The 16,463-nt window shown below is 43.9% G+C and overlaps 1 protein-coding gene across 1 annotated transcript in view; it reads left to right on the top strand.

Annotated features, from left to right (window-relative positions):
- The window catches only part of Fmn1 (formin 1), a 138,616-nt gene that overhangs the window by 106,351 nt on the left and 15,802 nt on the right, over positions 1-16,463 (top strand). The window lies entirely within an intron of this gene.

Below are 16,463 nucleotides of genomic sequence, written 5' to 3'. Positions count from 1 at the left end.
AGGAAGAAGCCCTGTTCATTTCTATGCGAGTGTTTGTGTAAATTCATTTTCCTTCCTGCTTCTGAGATCGGGGGCCTTGGGACATGATTTTATAAACCAGCCACAGATAGTGGTAGGTGCTTTCATCACTCACAGATCTTGGTCTTTAGGCAGATGAGAGGGTGATTTACACAGATTGTCAGGGTCAGCAAATCCCCACAGTTTTTGTGAGCAGAAACAATAGTTCCAGTACACAACCATTCCAAATCACGTGCCTTGGAATGTGATTGTGTCCACGTGCTGTCAGCTCATGCAAGGTAGACACAGAGAGCTAGCCCCGGGTAAGGGGACCCCAGGACCTCAGGGAATATTCACGTTCCACCAATTTTCTCCAGTAATCTGTGGAGTCCCTAATATTAATTGAAGTACAAGTTAATTTTTTGGGGGGGTCATGGGGCTTGAACTCTGCCTAGGCGCTGTCCCTAAGCTCTGCAGCTCAAGGCTACCACCCTACCCTTGAGCCAAGCCCCACTTCCCATTTTCTAGAGGTTAATTGGAGATAAGAGTCTCAGGTCCTTTTGTGACCAGGCTGGCTTTGAACCTCAGCTCTCAGCCTCCTGAGTAGCTAGGATTACAGGCGTGAGCCACCACCCTGCAGTATAAGTTAATTTTTAAGTGAACATTTTCACACTAAGAAAGCTACTCTGCCCACACACTATTCTAGGGCCCTTGTCATAGAAACACTAGTGTGGTGGGGTGGTAAACGAGTCCTCCGGGGAGTATGCTTCGGAAGAGACAGAGGTTGATAGAACTCTCACATGGTGCCTCTTTTGCCACTTCATGGGAAGATTTGTCTCTTAAAATGTTGCACAGTCTTAGAGCAGATAGTGCATAAGAAGTTTCTGTGAGTGACTAGTTGGCTGCTCATATCTGCATTAAGTTTGAATAGGCCCTCAGGGAAACAGGTGTTTTCTGTCTTAGTCCTGTGTCCTTTGCATTTGTGGTGGGGACTGAGTGGGCAGATACCACTATAGAATGCAACCATTAGCATGCTTGTCAGCTACCAGAATCTTCCTCTGATGGCAGCACATTTGATGTACAAAGCACAAACCTGTTGATCTCCCTATCTTTCTACCAATCCTCATTTTCATTGATGTCATAGAATTTGACATTCTTTAATAAAGACATTGACGTTTTCCTTTATTGTGTCTGCATTCCTCATGATCTCTCCTAGTTTAGTGAGGGGGAAATTTGAGCTTTGTGATAGAACTAATTCCATCTTTTTTCCCCAAGAGGTAAGACAAGTTTCACCATAAGCATGTGTCTCTCCTTCTCTGAGGACATGTGTGGCTTCTGCCTCAGCCTCTTTGCAGAATGCAGTGGTTGCTGTGCTAACTGTTATCCAGATGATTAGATCTATCACCAGATCAAACCCCAGTCACAGGAACAGAAACCCAGAGGAAAGAAATGGCCAAACCAGCTATTTCTTTTTTAACTGCTTTTTTCTTCATAGGCTTATTCTACTGGTGTGTGTGTGTGTGTGTGTGTGTGTGTGTGTGTGTGTGTGACATTAGAAATGATTCTTTGTAACGACCCTATATCCATTAACAGTTCCCTTGGTCTGCACCCTTCCTAAGCTCTATTCTTCATCCCTTTAAGACAACGTTAGCTTCCCCATAAGTGAGAGCATGCAGTATTTGTCATGCTGTACTTATTTTTCAGCCAGCTCTATTAACTTAGAAAATTAAATTACCCTTTGATGACTCTCAGTGAGCAATTTGCCAAATTAAGAAGAAATCCCCATTTTTGACTTAAGAAAAGGCAGTGAGAATACAATTAAAAGATGACTTTCCCTGGGTTTGTCATTCTCTCACTGGTAATATCTGATCATGTTGTTAGAGATGGATCTGGTTACTTTTAACCGATAACAATTATTATATGAATAGCTATTTTTCTTTATTTGGATTGCTTTCCCTCTCTGTTCTGATTCATGTCATTCTGGAATTCCACCATAAGGCAGAGCCAGTAATCTGTGTATCACTTCGTCTTTATTGAAAGACAACTGAGACAGCAATGTGAAATGAGTGGAACTGTTTTTCTAGCAAATGGTACTAACATGGAAACTCGCGGGGCTTCCTTAGACACTATACTTTCCATCCAGACTCTCTTTTATTTAAATAATGCAGTGGTGGTCATCCGTATGTGAAAGCAACTTGATCATCAAACTAGACATGGCTCAATGCCACAAGTATGCCTCAGTCATTTTTCCTACTTGTAAATGATCATTTAAGCTGGCAAGTGGCTAAGGTCCGGCATTTTCCCTGCTCCCCAGATGGTCAGCAAGCCGCTTGAACCATAACTTTCCATCTGTCTTCTTGGAAAGATTGACTGGAGGCCACTCAGTAAAATGAACCTTGGAAATAAGACCTCTGTCTCACACCATCTATCCATGAGAGAGTATAAAAATAAACACATACCCAGCACCTAATGGAGACATGGCAGCAGGCCTAAGCGAAATGCCATCCTTTCAACCTCCCTTGTAATTCTCAGCTTTATTTAGTTTCGGGACAGGATGAATCTATGCATTGTAGGCAAACATTTGGGTTTTCTAAATTGGTTTATCTAGAGAGTAGTTGCACAAGATAAGAGTGAGTACATTTGGAACAAATCGACACTGAGAATCCTATGTCTACTTGATTGTTTTTGGACACCACCTGGCAGATTTGGTGACACTGTTCTGTTATACACCTCATGTCTAATGCACGGGTCGGGGGGCCTTGGTTCTTGTGTAAGAATTCTCATATAAACTTCACCATGAAGTGAAGTGTGAGCATTGAGTTCAGGAAGTTGGGCGAGGCTCAGGATGGGTACAACGGGAAGTCAAGAGAGAGCACATTTCACATTGCTTCCCTGCGCTCTGCTGTCACCCAGCCCTCCATGGGATCCTCAGAGCCTGTTTGTGCTTTCTCTCCATTAAGCCTTTCAGATAGATCCCCAGGTTTCCATTCTTCCCATTGGTTTCTGAGGATCCTCTGGGCCTGGTGCTTTGGTTTGCTTCGCTCCCTCTCTGCTCCTCCGCCCCTCCACCCCCTTCAGCTCAGGGGAAACATTCCAACCCCACAGCCAGCATCTTCAGCAGCAGCATCGTGTAGCAAACCTCAGCTCTAACCAGCAGGACTTTGGGGAGTCTTCCTTGAGAGTTGCTTCAGTGTATTGCTGAACACTGGGCTTCTACCACCGATCCATCCTCCCACCGCCTCTCTGCCTCTCATGGTGCAGAGCAGGGATGTTAGGAGATGATTCTCTGGGGTTCACCCCAGGAAGTCAGTGGTAGACAAAGGCATCTGGGAGAGTCAGCTCCCCGGGACTCTCTTCAAACTTACCTCCATCATCCCACCTTTGTTACCCAAACAGACGTCTTCATCAGTTGCTTGGCCTCTGACTGGGTTGTTTGATTTGCTTGATTTTAATCTTTCAACATTTGTATTTAAGTCTAAATCTAATGATTATGTATGTAATCATTATGTTAGGTAACTGAGAGCCTATTCTTAACCACTCACCCATTGTGGATAAGCTCACAGTGTGTTAGATATTGTGCCAAACAAAGGCAGGAAGAAGACAGCTATGACGTAAAGATTTTGTGACTGGGCTGGGATGGTGGTCAGTAGCAAAGCGCTTGTCTAGCAAGTGCAGTGTCCTGAGTTCAAACCCCGGTACCAAGAAAGAAAAAGCAAAAAAAAAAAAAAAAAAAAGACTTTTTTTTGACATTTTGAAGAAAGCCAGCCCTGAACCAATAACTCACAGGAGAATAATTAAAGAAATTTATTCTATTTTTTTTCCAGTCCTGGTGCTTGAACTCAGAGCCTGAGCACTGTCCTTGGGCTTTCCTCAAGGGTAGCACTCTACCACTTGAGCCACAGCACCAATACTGCCTTTTTCTGCATATGTGGTACCAAGAGGCAAGCACTGTACCGTTAGTCTGCGCTTCCGGCCGTATTCTGTCCATTTCTGAGAGCCTGTTTAGTGCCAGGCTGTGCTGGGCACCGGTCATATGGTCATGAATAAAATAGATAAACTTGTAAAGAAATAGCCCATTACATGATTGGAACATGAAGAAAATCTAGATGGGTTAGGGGTAGGATTTTAAGAAACTTACCATAAAAGAGATCTCTCTGAGGTGAGGGATGGCGTTGAAGCCAAGAAAGGACCCAGTCATACCATGCAGAGAGAAGGAACCAAGGGTGCTGGGGACAGGCCTGGGGCCAGCTCAGAGCACCAGGACACTAAACTGTGCTGAAGTGCCCAGCTACTATGCCAGGCCCAGGGAAGGAAATGAGATTTGATTCGTCAGTGGTCTTGAAGGAATTTGTAAAACTGAAAGCAATGCTCCATTTATGTCTTCAAAGGTCATTTTGGCGACAAGGCGGGCAGCATGGAGTGGCAAGAGTAGAAAGAAGGAAATTGTTGAATTATCTCAGATGCTTTTAACCTGGGTAGTGGAATTGAAATGGAAAAGTGTAGATGAATTCAAGATAGTTTTTTTGTTTTTTGTTTTTTTTTTAAGTAGAAAAGACAGGAATTTGGACTTCAGTGTAGAAGTTGAAGCAAGGGGTGGGGTAAGAGAGCCAAAAGTAGTGGCAGGCTTTAATCAGCTCGGTGAAGGGTAAATGCTGCCTGCCGTTCCCGGCAGGGAAAACGGACGGGAAGACAGCACGACGCAGCAGTCACTCTGGGAACAGTGCTCATTGGAATTCTTGTCAAGATGACTGAGGAAGACAGAGAAATGCAGGTGAAGGCCTGCATTACAACTGTAATGTGAAGAGGAGTGGTTGGAATTTTTCAGCAGAAAAATGGTGGTTGTATTTATGTACTAATGATGTAAAGATAGAAGAGAAAAGAATTAAGACAGATACAAGAATGACTGAAATGATCAACCAGTGTTAAGCATGAACCTTTTCCACTGATCTGTGATAATAATTTTCTATGAAAAGAAAAATAGTTTCTGAAAACATGTAATGAACTATAAAGCCTTACCTCTCTGTGTCACTAATTTTTCATGAAAGAGACTGGCTTTACACAGAGAGATATTTCTTATAAATGAGCTGTGTTAAGTTACTTTGAATAAGGCATATGGGAAGGTAATTTTGTTTTTCTACTATTTTTTGTTTGAGAAAGGCCAGCCTTAAAACCAAGATCTTCCTGCTTTAGCCACTCAAATAGGTGTACAGCCTGCACCAGCACACCTGAACTGTTTCTCAAAACTACTTTTTGAACCATTCTGTAGTATAAGCTCTCAGGTTTGTGTAGAGATTTATCCGCCAGATGTAAGATATAATTATGTAAGATTCTGAGCCTTTCAAATGACTGCTACACTTCAGATCTGCCCACGAAGACTCAGATTTCATGACCTTTAGGAAGTAGGACATATAGCTTTCAACTGATTCTCCCATTTCTTTAATGATGGGGTTAATGATGAAGTAGCCAAAACTTGGAAGAGCCCTCCCCTACCCTCTCAGTGTCTGTCAGTCGTGGCATGTGCTACATTCAAATGAAGTCTTTAGAGATTTTTTTTGATCATTAGGTTTGAACTTGGAGCCTGGGCACTGTCCCCTGCTGCAAGCCCTACCTAGAGCAGAGAGAAGGAAAAGGAATGACACTGATGTACAGGAGATGCCAAGACAAAACTGCCATTGTGTGCAAAATCGCATTATCTTGTAAAAAAAAAAAAACATGGTGTTTGAGCATTACTTACTCCTATTTCAAAAGTGGAGGGAGACAAAGGCCAAAATAATACTATTATAAGAAAACGCGTAGCCTCTATGATCGTAGGGTAGAAGGGGCCACCTTTAAAGTGATTGTAACAGCAAAAGATACAAGCAAAGTATTAATTTAACTCTTCCTCAATTAAATGTAAGTGATAGACATTGCATGGGAAGTCAACAGACAAACGTCAACCCGCAGATGTGCTGGGAACTCCAGGAGGGCGTGTCCCAGACTGGCACACGCCTCGGCGACGACCCTGTGTGCTGCCTTAGAGGGAGGATAAGAGACAGCGGGAAGGTTCCTAACTTTGCCTTCGTCTGTTTAGTAATCTATGTATTGCCTAAAGTAAAAACTAATTTTTTCAGGGTGGGTGTTATATCTTGAGTTTTGCAGTGGATTCACCCAGAGACAAAGTGTTCTGCTGATTGATGCAGAGGTCACTCTGCCCCCCCACCCTCCACCCCCCACCCCGTTACGTTGCTGTGACAGGGAATCTGTTACCACATTCCCTTACCCAGTAGGAAGGGTGTTTCAATTAGAAGAAGCTTGCATATGCCCCTCTCATGGGATTGAGTTTATGTTCATCCTTCACATCGGGCTTAGCCCATCACATCAGGTTGACGTTTGCACACTCCTTTCCCGTTGGATTGATGGATCTGGGCTGGAGATTGTCCATATTTTTCCTGAGACACATCTCTGTAAGATGTTTCAATGTCTGTAGGTTTGTCCATCAAAGGCAGATTATTCTCCAGTTTTGATTCAAGTATGTAGAAAATTGTAGGTTATGCACTTAAATTTTTAGCTTCATTACATGGATGAAATTAAACCAATGAAAAATAATTGCCAATAATAGCAGCATTGTTCCATTGAGCTTTTATACATGACTATGAGTCATTTTTCCTCTTCAAAATAAGAAGTCTTTTTGTAAAGAAAAAAAAGGAGGCCTTAAATACACATTTTTTTGGTCATATTTTTCTTCTGCTTTGGATTTTTTTCTGTCCATCATTTATGTTTCTTTAGGAAACTTCTTTAAATTTTTTAAGGGAATGAACAAAGCTAGCAAAGAAACAGATGTGTCCCATATAAAATATGCAATAAATCTTGTCCCACAAATTCTTTGCTCTGAACTTTCTGACAGAAACTGTCAAATATCCACTTTAATTCAGGTATAAAATGTTCACTCCGTGTCATGGCGCCAACCGCCATATGCCAGAATAAAGTCAGTGACCAGCCATAAAACCAGCAGCATAAGCACCTTTGAAAGCGTCCAAGTCATGGTGGGTGAGAGGGACCCCATAAATCCATGGGGGATTAATCTCAGCCCCCCCATAAATCCATGGGGAATTAATCTCAGCCTCGCTACTATCCTGCTGGGCATTTACAATGAGCCCCCACTCCCACACAGCAGCACTAGTAATACTTTTTAAGAGGAGAAAGAAAATGAGAGAGCCGTGTGTCCACCTAATGAGCTGAGGTGGGGGCAGGGCTGCGGGATCAGAGCAGCCCCTCCCACCTCCCCCCATCACCCCCCTATCTCCCCGGGGCTCTGGAATCCCCTTGAAGAGGCAGGCCCAGCCTCGGTGGAACATGTGGGCTCTTCTCTGGCTGGCCCAGCCTGGCTTCACAGATCATGTGAAACCAATCTCCCCGCAGCACAATCACAAGAAATGACTTCAGCTTCATAAATCATCCGTATCATCCACGGGCGGAGGGAATGCTGCGGGCTTCCGCAGAGAACATTCCAGGCCTCCGGTTTCATGAGATCTCCCCCGCCCCCTTTTCTGAAATCAGCTTCATACTACTTGCACAATTAAGTTTAAACTCCTGCTGAAGAAACACGGTTGGTACTTTTGCAGTTTACCTAAGACTGGAGAGTGGGTCGTTTTCACTTAGATTTCTAGGGAGGCCCATTTCCTACTAAGGTAGGGTGTGTGTGTGTGTGTGTGTGTAAGTGTGTGTGTTGTCCTTGTGTGCTCCTTACTTCATTCTTACTTCCAAGAATAAAAGGACACTCAGTCTTCTTTCCTACTAAGGGAAGATGGCACTATAGTTTTCAAATACTGCCCGAGTAAATACGTTAAGCTTAGGCATATTGGGAAGAAATATTAACTTATTTTGTAGTGTTACACATCACTTTAACATTTGCAGCATCCAAAGTATTTCTCTATTAAGTGATGAAAATAGACTGCAGGGTGAAGGAGTAAATCAAAATACCAATCTGTGTGATATTTTAATAATCCATAATGAATTAACCACTTTTTTCTATACATATTCATTAAAGAAATGCACTCAAAAAGTTACTTTGAAATGCTATTTCATGAGTGTCTAGAAAATCACTTTGCTTTATTTGAATAGGTCCCATACCCACTTTGAAAGAAAGGCTGTTCTCAATAAATTTTTTTTTGCCAGTCCCGGGCTTGAGCTCAGGGCCTGAGCACTGTCCTTGGGCTTTCTCAAGGCTAGAGCTCTACCACTGGAGCCTCAGCACCACTTTCGGCTTTTTGCTATGTATGAGGTACCGAGGAATCGAACCTGGGTCTTCATGCATGCTAGGCAAGCACTCTACCACTAGGCCAAACTCCCGGCCCTCAATAATTATTTTTAATAAGTTTAAGTATAAATCAGTTATAGTAGTATACATGTAAAAGTTGATTTTTTTCCTTTATATGTTAAGAGAAAAAATACACTACATATTCTGTATGATTTTAAGTAAATGAATATATGATTATAGATGTCAACATACATTTTTTTAATTAACGTATTAATAGAGGTAATTACTTTAGAAAGGCTTGTATACTAGTTTTTCATATCCCCAGGAACCAGTGGGAGGAGGGTTGTGGTCCATGGCAAATGTGAGGCAAAGCTGAGAGACCTTACCTGAACACCAGACTAGAGCAGAAAGGGGAGGTAGGTAGAGTTCCTGGCTAGCAAAGCCCTGGGTTCACCCCATCCCAGAAGGCTTTTCTGTGAGGGATGGCTGTGGTTCCAGGGGGGCACTGCAAACACCAGCCTGGCACAGTGCTGCTCACACTCAGCCCCGGTCTCCCAGCAGACCTGGGAACAGTGTGGCCACCTGGAAAACCAGGCTTCTCTTCAGTTCCTTTTGTTGACTGTTGAAGACCACTATGCTAATGCTTCCTCTGTGTGTCTTCTGCTGGCTGAACAAATTAAACATGCTTCAATGTGGAAATCCCTTCTGCAGTATCTTCTTTGGACTCCCAGTTCTCCCAGTACTTTCTTCCATTTCCTTTAACATTGCCTGAGACCACAGACAGTACCCATCAGAGCTTAATGCTAGGTAACCTCACAACTATGGAAGTTATAATTCTTGTGTGTCATTGAAGTAGATCCTTGTGATAACAAATCCTTGATCAAACGAGAAGAAAGTAGATTAAAAAGTATTTTGATGTTGAAAGTTGTAGCCAGTGCCAAGGAAGATAAACTTTCCCCCATGTCACTAAACTCAGCTCCCTGTGTACAGCTAGCCTTCGCCAGGATTCTGTACAGACTGAGTAAAGGCAGTGATGCGACATGGTTGTCCGTCTCTGTGACTAAACATCTGAACAGTTGATATTTAGAAGGAGAATTTCAATTACTTAACAGATATCTGAGGCTGCAAAGATAATCCATGTTATCTTCTGTGTCATGACCTGGAGATTTTCCTCTCAGTTTTTGGTTAACTAGGACCAGTCTTTAGCTAATAAGGTCTGTCTCTCTGTATAAACGTACTTTTATCTGCGTTTGCTCTTTATAATGTGATCAAACCATTCTTTTGGTTGGGGCTTTGCTGAGGATGAACCGAGCAGCTCTTACATGCCAGGCAAGCACTCTGCCGTGAGCTATACCCCCGCCCCAACGGCTGTATATGTTGGACAGGTGTCTAGAAAACTTGTAGAAATATGTGTAGTAGCTGCTTTAGAGATTGAAGATGCATATTTCAGTTAGAACTTACTTCTCTGTTGCTCCATTCTAGAACAACAGTTTTATAGTTTTCAAGCCAAGACCTATACAGAATAATAGTATGTAGAGAGTACTGAAGACTGAATTCTTGATCTTTTGTCCAAAGGTATCTCACTCTCCATGTGCTCTATGAGTGTATCTCTTTTTGATTTTTTTTCTGACTGTATTATGTATTTCAGATCCATATGGGATATATGGATCTGAAAGTGTGCATCAAGCCTTGGGGAGTTTCTTTTAGGAATGCACATGTTAGTAGGGGGAAAGAGCTCAGGAAGCCCTGAAAAGTGGAATAAGAAGGCACTCTTGCTGTCCGTGCGGTGGGCCTGGTGTCACCATCACGGACACTCGTTGATTGAATGTACTTACTAGCTGCTGGGCCGGACACCCTGCAGAGGTTGCTCTTAAATCTTGCAACAACTGCCTACGTGGATCCTATTATTACTTCCAGTTCTAAGTTAGAAAACTGAGTGTTAGCCAAGTTAAGAAGTGTACAAAAAGCCAATAGTCAAAAAGCAGTGAAACAATGTGAAGTTTTGGCTCCACCGACAAGCACAACACAGAACCCCTTACATACGAAACACTGTGTATGGATCCCTCATCATGGTACCTGGTACACCACTGAGGACCTGTGACCGTCTGCCGTGCTCAGTGCCATCACCAGCCGAGCTGTCCTGGTCAGTTAGCCTTAAGCCACCGTTCTGCCAGTCAATTGATCTTGGATTATGTTTATCAAGGCTATTAGAAGACGGATGCAACCAGTATCCAATTACATATTGTTTATCTTAATTCACCTTTAAGCCATAACACAAGAGTTTGTATTCAACAATTACTTAGGTTTCTTACAGCTCTGATGTCAATATGCATAAACGTACTCTGTGATGAATCAAATCCTACAGCTCTGATGACAAAATGCATAAAGTAAGCTATGAAAATGGCAATGTGGGTGGTTAGCAGAGGCAGCTATGGGAGCCAAAAAAGCCCGTTGGAGGACTCTTGGCCCAGTTTCCTAAAGGCATACTTGCCTTATACTTGCTGAGTATCAAATACGAAAATGCCCCGAGATTAAAACAAACACAAATAGGTGAAGTCCTTGTTTATAAAGTAGTCCACCATGCACTCAGAGAGGACAGGACAGGCAGCCTGCTGCCACTGGTGCTCACATGGTCACATTGGCAGCTGCCTTTATGGTCACTCTGACCAGCAACAGAGTAACAAGTTACTGATTTATGAACACTGGGTTTGTAATCTCAAGTGCTAGGTGTTTGAATGCAAAGCTTAAAACAAAAGACCATGTCTTCCAGAAAGTGTACACCTTAGTGAGTGCTCATTCAAGATGGGGCAGAGCTGTTGGAGGAAGCTCCCTTCCCCACTGGAAATGTCCAGCCTGGCCCCCAGTGAAGATCTAGGCCCTCCGGACTCTAAACCGCATCGCCTTTTAAATCCCCCAAAGGTTCTTGGTGACAAAGAAAGGAAACAGTCTTTTTTCTTTTAAAGAAAATTTAGCATCTTTGTATTTTCTGCAGAGTGTTTTCTCTCAGCACAACACAGTTACTGAAATCATTGTCCATATGATACCTAAGACATTACAGAGAGCATAGAAGGTCTCCCTTCTCCACTGGCCATGAGATGGCCAGGGGGCAAGGTGGTCATGGCCGCCAAGCAGGATTTTGGTCAAAAGCGTTCCCTAAATGAAAATGCCACCTATCACAAAAATGCTTATTTAGATCTACCTGTGAAAAATAAACCACTTTTTACAAAAGGCATATACTGACAAGTCAAAGGTATGTCTGGGCCTAAAAGATGGGATAATGTGCAGAATTTCAGTCCTTAAGAACGCCACCACCTGCCTCCCATTAATGCTAATGAGCCTCTTGCCGATTGTTCTAAAATTCTACCCCCGTGGTCTGTTTTAAAGCATCAAGAGCCAGGAAATTCAGAGTGAAGGCTGAAATTCCATCTCAGGGCTTTCTCTCTGATGTGCATACTCCTGTGGAAAATGTGTGGTTCAGTGCGGGTCCAGGGTACCACTTCTGCTTTTGAGAATCCTGTGGAGTAGGCCTCACTGGGAGGTGCTGGGACCCTGGAGAAAGGGTATTCATTTTTGATCAGGTGAAAACCTAGGTCCTGCCACTGTTCGTGTGGCCAGGAAAGTCATAGCATCTACTTGAGGTGCTTTTTCTCTACAATAAAATTTAGTCGTTAGACTCAGCTGGAGCTCTGTGGATTTGCCAACCTCCTCCATAATTGTGTCACTGTGAACCTGAACACAGGAAGTTGCCAAGTACAGATGGCTCTACTGCTTCATGATGCATCACCCAACTATGCAGAAGCAAGGGTAGAAGGTAAAATATTCATGAAATGGTTTCCTTTAAGAAGAATGAACAGTATTCCTATACAGTCTAAAAAGCTGAGTGTCTTGTCAATACCACAAGTTGAAAACCTTACCTGAGTTGGGGGGTGGGCGGTGAGAAGGTCTTAGCCAAAGTACACTGGGAAACAAAGGCCATAAAGTCTTTACAGTGGGTTAACTTGTACAAAGTTGAGATTTTTTTTTTGTCAGTCTCGGGACTTAAACTCTAGACCTGATCTTCAGCTCAAGGATGCCGCTCTACCACATTGAGCCACAGCGCCACTTCCAGTTTTCTGGTGGTTAATTGGAGATAAGATTCTTACGGACGGGGCCGGGAGTTTGGCCTACTGGTTAAAGTGCTTGCCTAGCATGCATGAAGACCCAGGTTCGATTCCTCGGTACCACATACATAGAAAAAAGCCGGAAGTGGTGCTGAGGCTCAAGTGGTAGAGCTCTAGCCTTGAGAAAGTCCAAGGACAGTGCTCAGACCCTGAGCTCAAGCCCAGGACTGGCAAAAAAAAAAAAAAAAAAAAAGATTCTTACGGACTTTGAAGCCTGGGCTGGCTTTGAACCACGATCCTCAGATCTCAACCCTGAGTAGCCAGGGTTGATGGTGTGAGCCGCCAGTGCCCAGCCGAAGTTTACATCTCAATTATGTGTGTGCAACATTACCTCCTAGAGTTACCAGAGTATTTTCTTTCACAGAAGTAGTTATAGAACAGAGACTGGATGTGGAACCTGATGGATGCAGCAGGTTCTAGGGTGATCCTTTAATCTGTGCTATCACCTATGTAAATAATTGCTATGGTCATCATATAATAAAAGAATAATATAGCCCTTTTCATCATATAAAATAGGGAAGCTTTTTTTTTGTCAGTCATGGGGAACTTGGGCCTGGACGCTGTCCCTGAGCTCTTCAGCTCAGGCCTAGTGCTGTGCCCCTTGAACCACAGTGCCACTTCTGGTTTTCTGGTGGTTAATTGGAGATAAGAGTCTCACAATCTTTCATGCCCGGTCTGGCTTTGAACCGTGATCCTCAGCTCAGCCTCCTGAGTAGCTAGGATTACAGACATGAGCCACCGCGCCCAGCTTTACAGGGAAGCTCTTTACAATACTTTCTAACTTGAATTGTCTCACCAACAAACTATTCCATGAATTCTACGAAGCGTCTGGATTTAGAAGTGTAAAAGTGTGAGTGACTGAAGACCATCTAAAAGATGTTTCTAGCAGTGTGCTCCAGTGGGCACACACGGTATCCACTCCAGCCATCGTCCATGTTCTGCAGTCACATGAAGAGACCCGGTCCCCAAGTTAGGCACTACCAACATGTCATATTTCCTTGGTGCCTGTAGAAGTATTCAAGTTTCATTATGAAAGTCAGCTGAAAAATGGCAAATGATAGAAAGGATAAGACCCCGAAAGTCGGAATACAAGCAGGTCCAGACTGGGACTTCTTGCAGGATGCCTCCGTGATGACCGTTAAAGGGCTGCTTCCAGCCGAGCTGCTTGGATTTCTTAGCACTGAAGACCTCTTCAAAGCTTCTGTTACAATGTCTTTTACTTGTCCCTTGCCCCACAAGCTGGAGCTCCCTCGTGTGCTTTTGCCCAGCACAGGTTGGAGACAGCTGACACCCTTGTGTCCTCGTGTGTGGCACTGTCACTGCACTGTGCCAGCACTTCATCATCCGTCCCTCCCGCCCGTCACCTGGATCTTCCACGTACTTCCAGTGCACACTCCCTGTCACACCTGGGGTGGCACTTCCTCCTCTTCACCCCAGCGAGGAGAACCAATAAGGAAGGAAGACCAGGATCATCCTTTATGGACAAAAGTTCCAAGAGAAAGGTAGGGCCAACACTGCAGAGCTCAGGGGTTCTGTGCCTCTGTCTAGCTTTCCCTCTGAGGTTAAAGTCTCTTCCCTTCCCACTGTTCTGCGGGCAGTCTCGTCTCTTCCCAGTGTTGATGGGAATGCCATTGCAATCTTTTCTCCTGGATGTACACCACAGGGAGGCCTTCCAAGGAGTGAAGAATGACCGTCTTGTTCACGCCAGTCAGCGCCCGTGGGGCAGAGCATGGGTGCCTTGTTCACGCCGGTCGGCGCCCGTGGGGCAGAGCGTGGCTGCCTTTGTTGCTCATTGGCATCCCCGGGCTCCTCTGTTTGTTCAGCTGTAATAAAAACAGCTGCTTTACTGTCGTCCTGTTGGTTTATACCAGCCATGTCAGGTCCATAAACCATGGTGTATTAAAAGTGTAATAGACTGTAAAGAATATCAGGAAGATATTTCTACCTCTCTTCCGTCCCCTCATCTCACAATTTACCACCACCCCACAAATACGACTTAGTCATGTCTGGAATTGATCCCTACTTTCTCTGCATAGTGTTTTACTTGGTCTGCTCCATGCGAATGCTACTCAGGAGGCTGAAATCTGGAGGATCACAGATTGAAGTCAACCAGGCAGACATATCCACAAGGGCCCAGATCCAAAACAACTACTAAAAAGCTGAACTGGAGGCATGATTTGAGAGGTAGCATACCAACCATGAAAAAAGCTGGACAAACTTGAGGCACAGCAAAAACAAACAAACAAAAAAGAGACTGCTAATCACAGACAACTATAAGAGATAATAATGTGATTTACTAAAAAAAATGGCAGGCACATTGAGAGCAGATGCTGCTGCAAAATGAAAACTGACACTGTTAGGCTTGCTTGAGACAGAAATGCCACAAAGTTTCAATTAGTTAAAAATGCAGTGTCCGAGAAGGACAATGAAGTATGTCTGCATAACTCAGCCTGTGACTTTGGGGTGGTGATTTTAAAATTTCAGTAAATTTTTTTTTTTGCCAGTCCTGGGCTTGAGCTTAGGGCCTGAGCACTGTCCTTGGACTTTCTCAAGGCTAGAGCTCTACCACTTGAGCTTCAGCACCACTTCCGGCTTTTTCTATATATGTGGTACCGAGGAATCGAACCTGGGTCTTCATGCATGCTAGGCAAGCACTTTAACCACTAGGCCAAACTCCTGGCCCCAAAATTTCAGTAAAAAATTTTTTCTCCCGTTTAGAATATCTGTAACAGACTTTATTTAGTAGGTGGAACGAGACAGCTCAGTTGTCCTCTACGGGCTGAACTATTGTTTCTCATTTCTTCTATGGAGCTGAGGCCATGCTTTCCAGTTGTACCCTCCAGTTCTCAGCCACCAAGAAGCTAGGATTATAGACATGAGCCATCAAAGCCTGTTTCTGATCAGCCATCTTTGATATTAGCATTGTAATGAGTCACCTTGAACGGTACCCTTCTAAGGCTTAGTCCATGAATGTATGTGATCTGACTGTGCTAACAGCCAGCCATTTCCTTATTTCTCTCCTCCTCCTCCTCCTCCTCCTCCTCCTCCTCCTCCTCCTCCTCCTCCTCCTCTTTCTCCCCCCCTCCTCCTCCCCCTCCCTCTCCCCTTCCTCCCCTCTATGCTCTGAGATACAGGCCAGTTAAGAACCTTGCTGTGGACTCTGAGTGTTCAAGTGAAAGGAAGAATCTCTCACTTTAACTCAAAATTTAGGATGTTCAAATATGAGATGAATGCATGTTAAAAGCCAAGATAAGCAGAAAACTGGGCATCTTGCACAAGGAAAATGAGCCAAACTGAACGCAAAGGAAAAGTTCATGAAGGCATTTTAAAGTGCTACTCCAGTGACACGTGAATATCAAGAAAATAAAGCAACCTTCCTGTTGATAAGGAGGCGGCGGCGCTGGAGCTCAGGATACGAGATGGGACCCGCTCCAGCACTCCCTGAAGCCACACCTAACTGAAACCAGGCCCTGACTCTGTTGCACTGTGTGTGTGTTGAGTGAGATGGAGAAACAGCAGAAGTGAGCTGAAGGATAAAGGCTGTGTCTGTAACCTGAGAGAACAGGTGGAGCTGTGGGTGCTGATGTGGAAGCGGCTTAGCTTCCTTCCAGCTCAGGAACTTGGCAGAGATGCCTTTCTGAACAGACTTGCAGTGGGGATGACACAGCTTTCTGTTAGGAGAACATACCACCCAGGGCTTTCATAGCCGTAGAGAAGTCCGTTCTGGCTACAGAGCTTCAGAGAATAGGCTGTGACTTTGAGCTAAACCCAGTGTTCATGTGGTCAAAACCCTTTTAATACCCTCTCTGGAATATCACAAAAGAAACTGGCTTTGATGGCTCATTCATTCATTCTGCATCATAACCATAAACTAAATTTGCACAGATAACCACCCACGTTATGCCACAGTTGTGTGTGTTCCCGATCATCCTGAAAGCATTGCCCTCGAGTTAGAAAGAAAACATTTAAATTAGATCTTTATCAAATAATCCCCACAGGGTATGGGTTGTTAATGTGTGGATCCAGAATAGTATCTCAGTATCATATACAGTATCTTATGTGAGCTGTTT

The sequence above is a fragment of the Megascapheus bottae genome, chromosome 25 (assembly GCF_031878675.1).
Source record: "Megascapheus bottae isolate mThoBot1 chromosome 25, mThoBot2.hap1, whole genome shotgun sequence".
NCBI lineage: Eukaryota > Metazoa > Chordata > Mammalia > Rodentia > Geomyidae > Megascapheus > Megascapheus bottae.
This window is presented reverse-complemented; position numbering and strand designations above follow the sequence as displayed.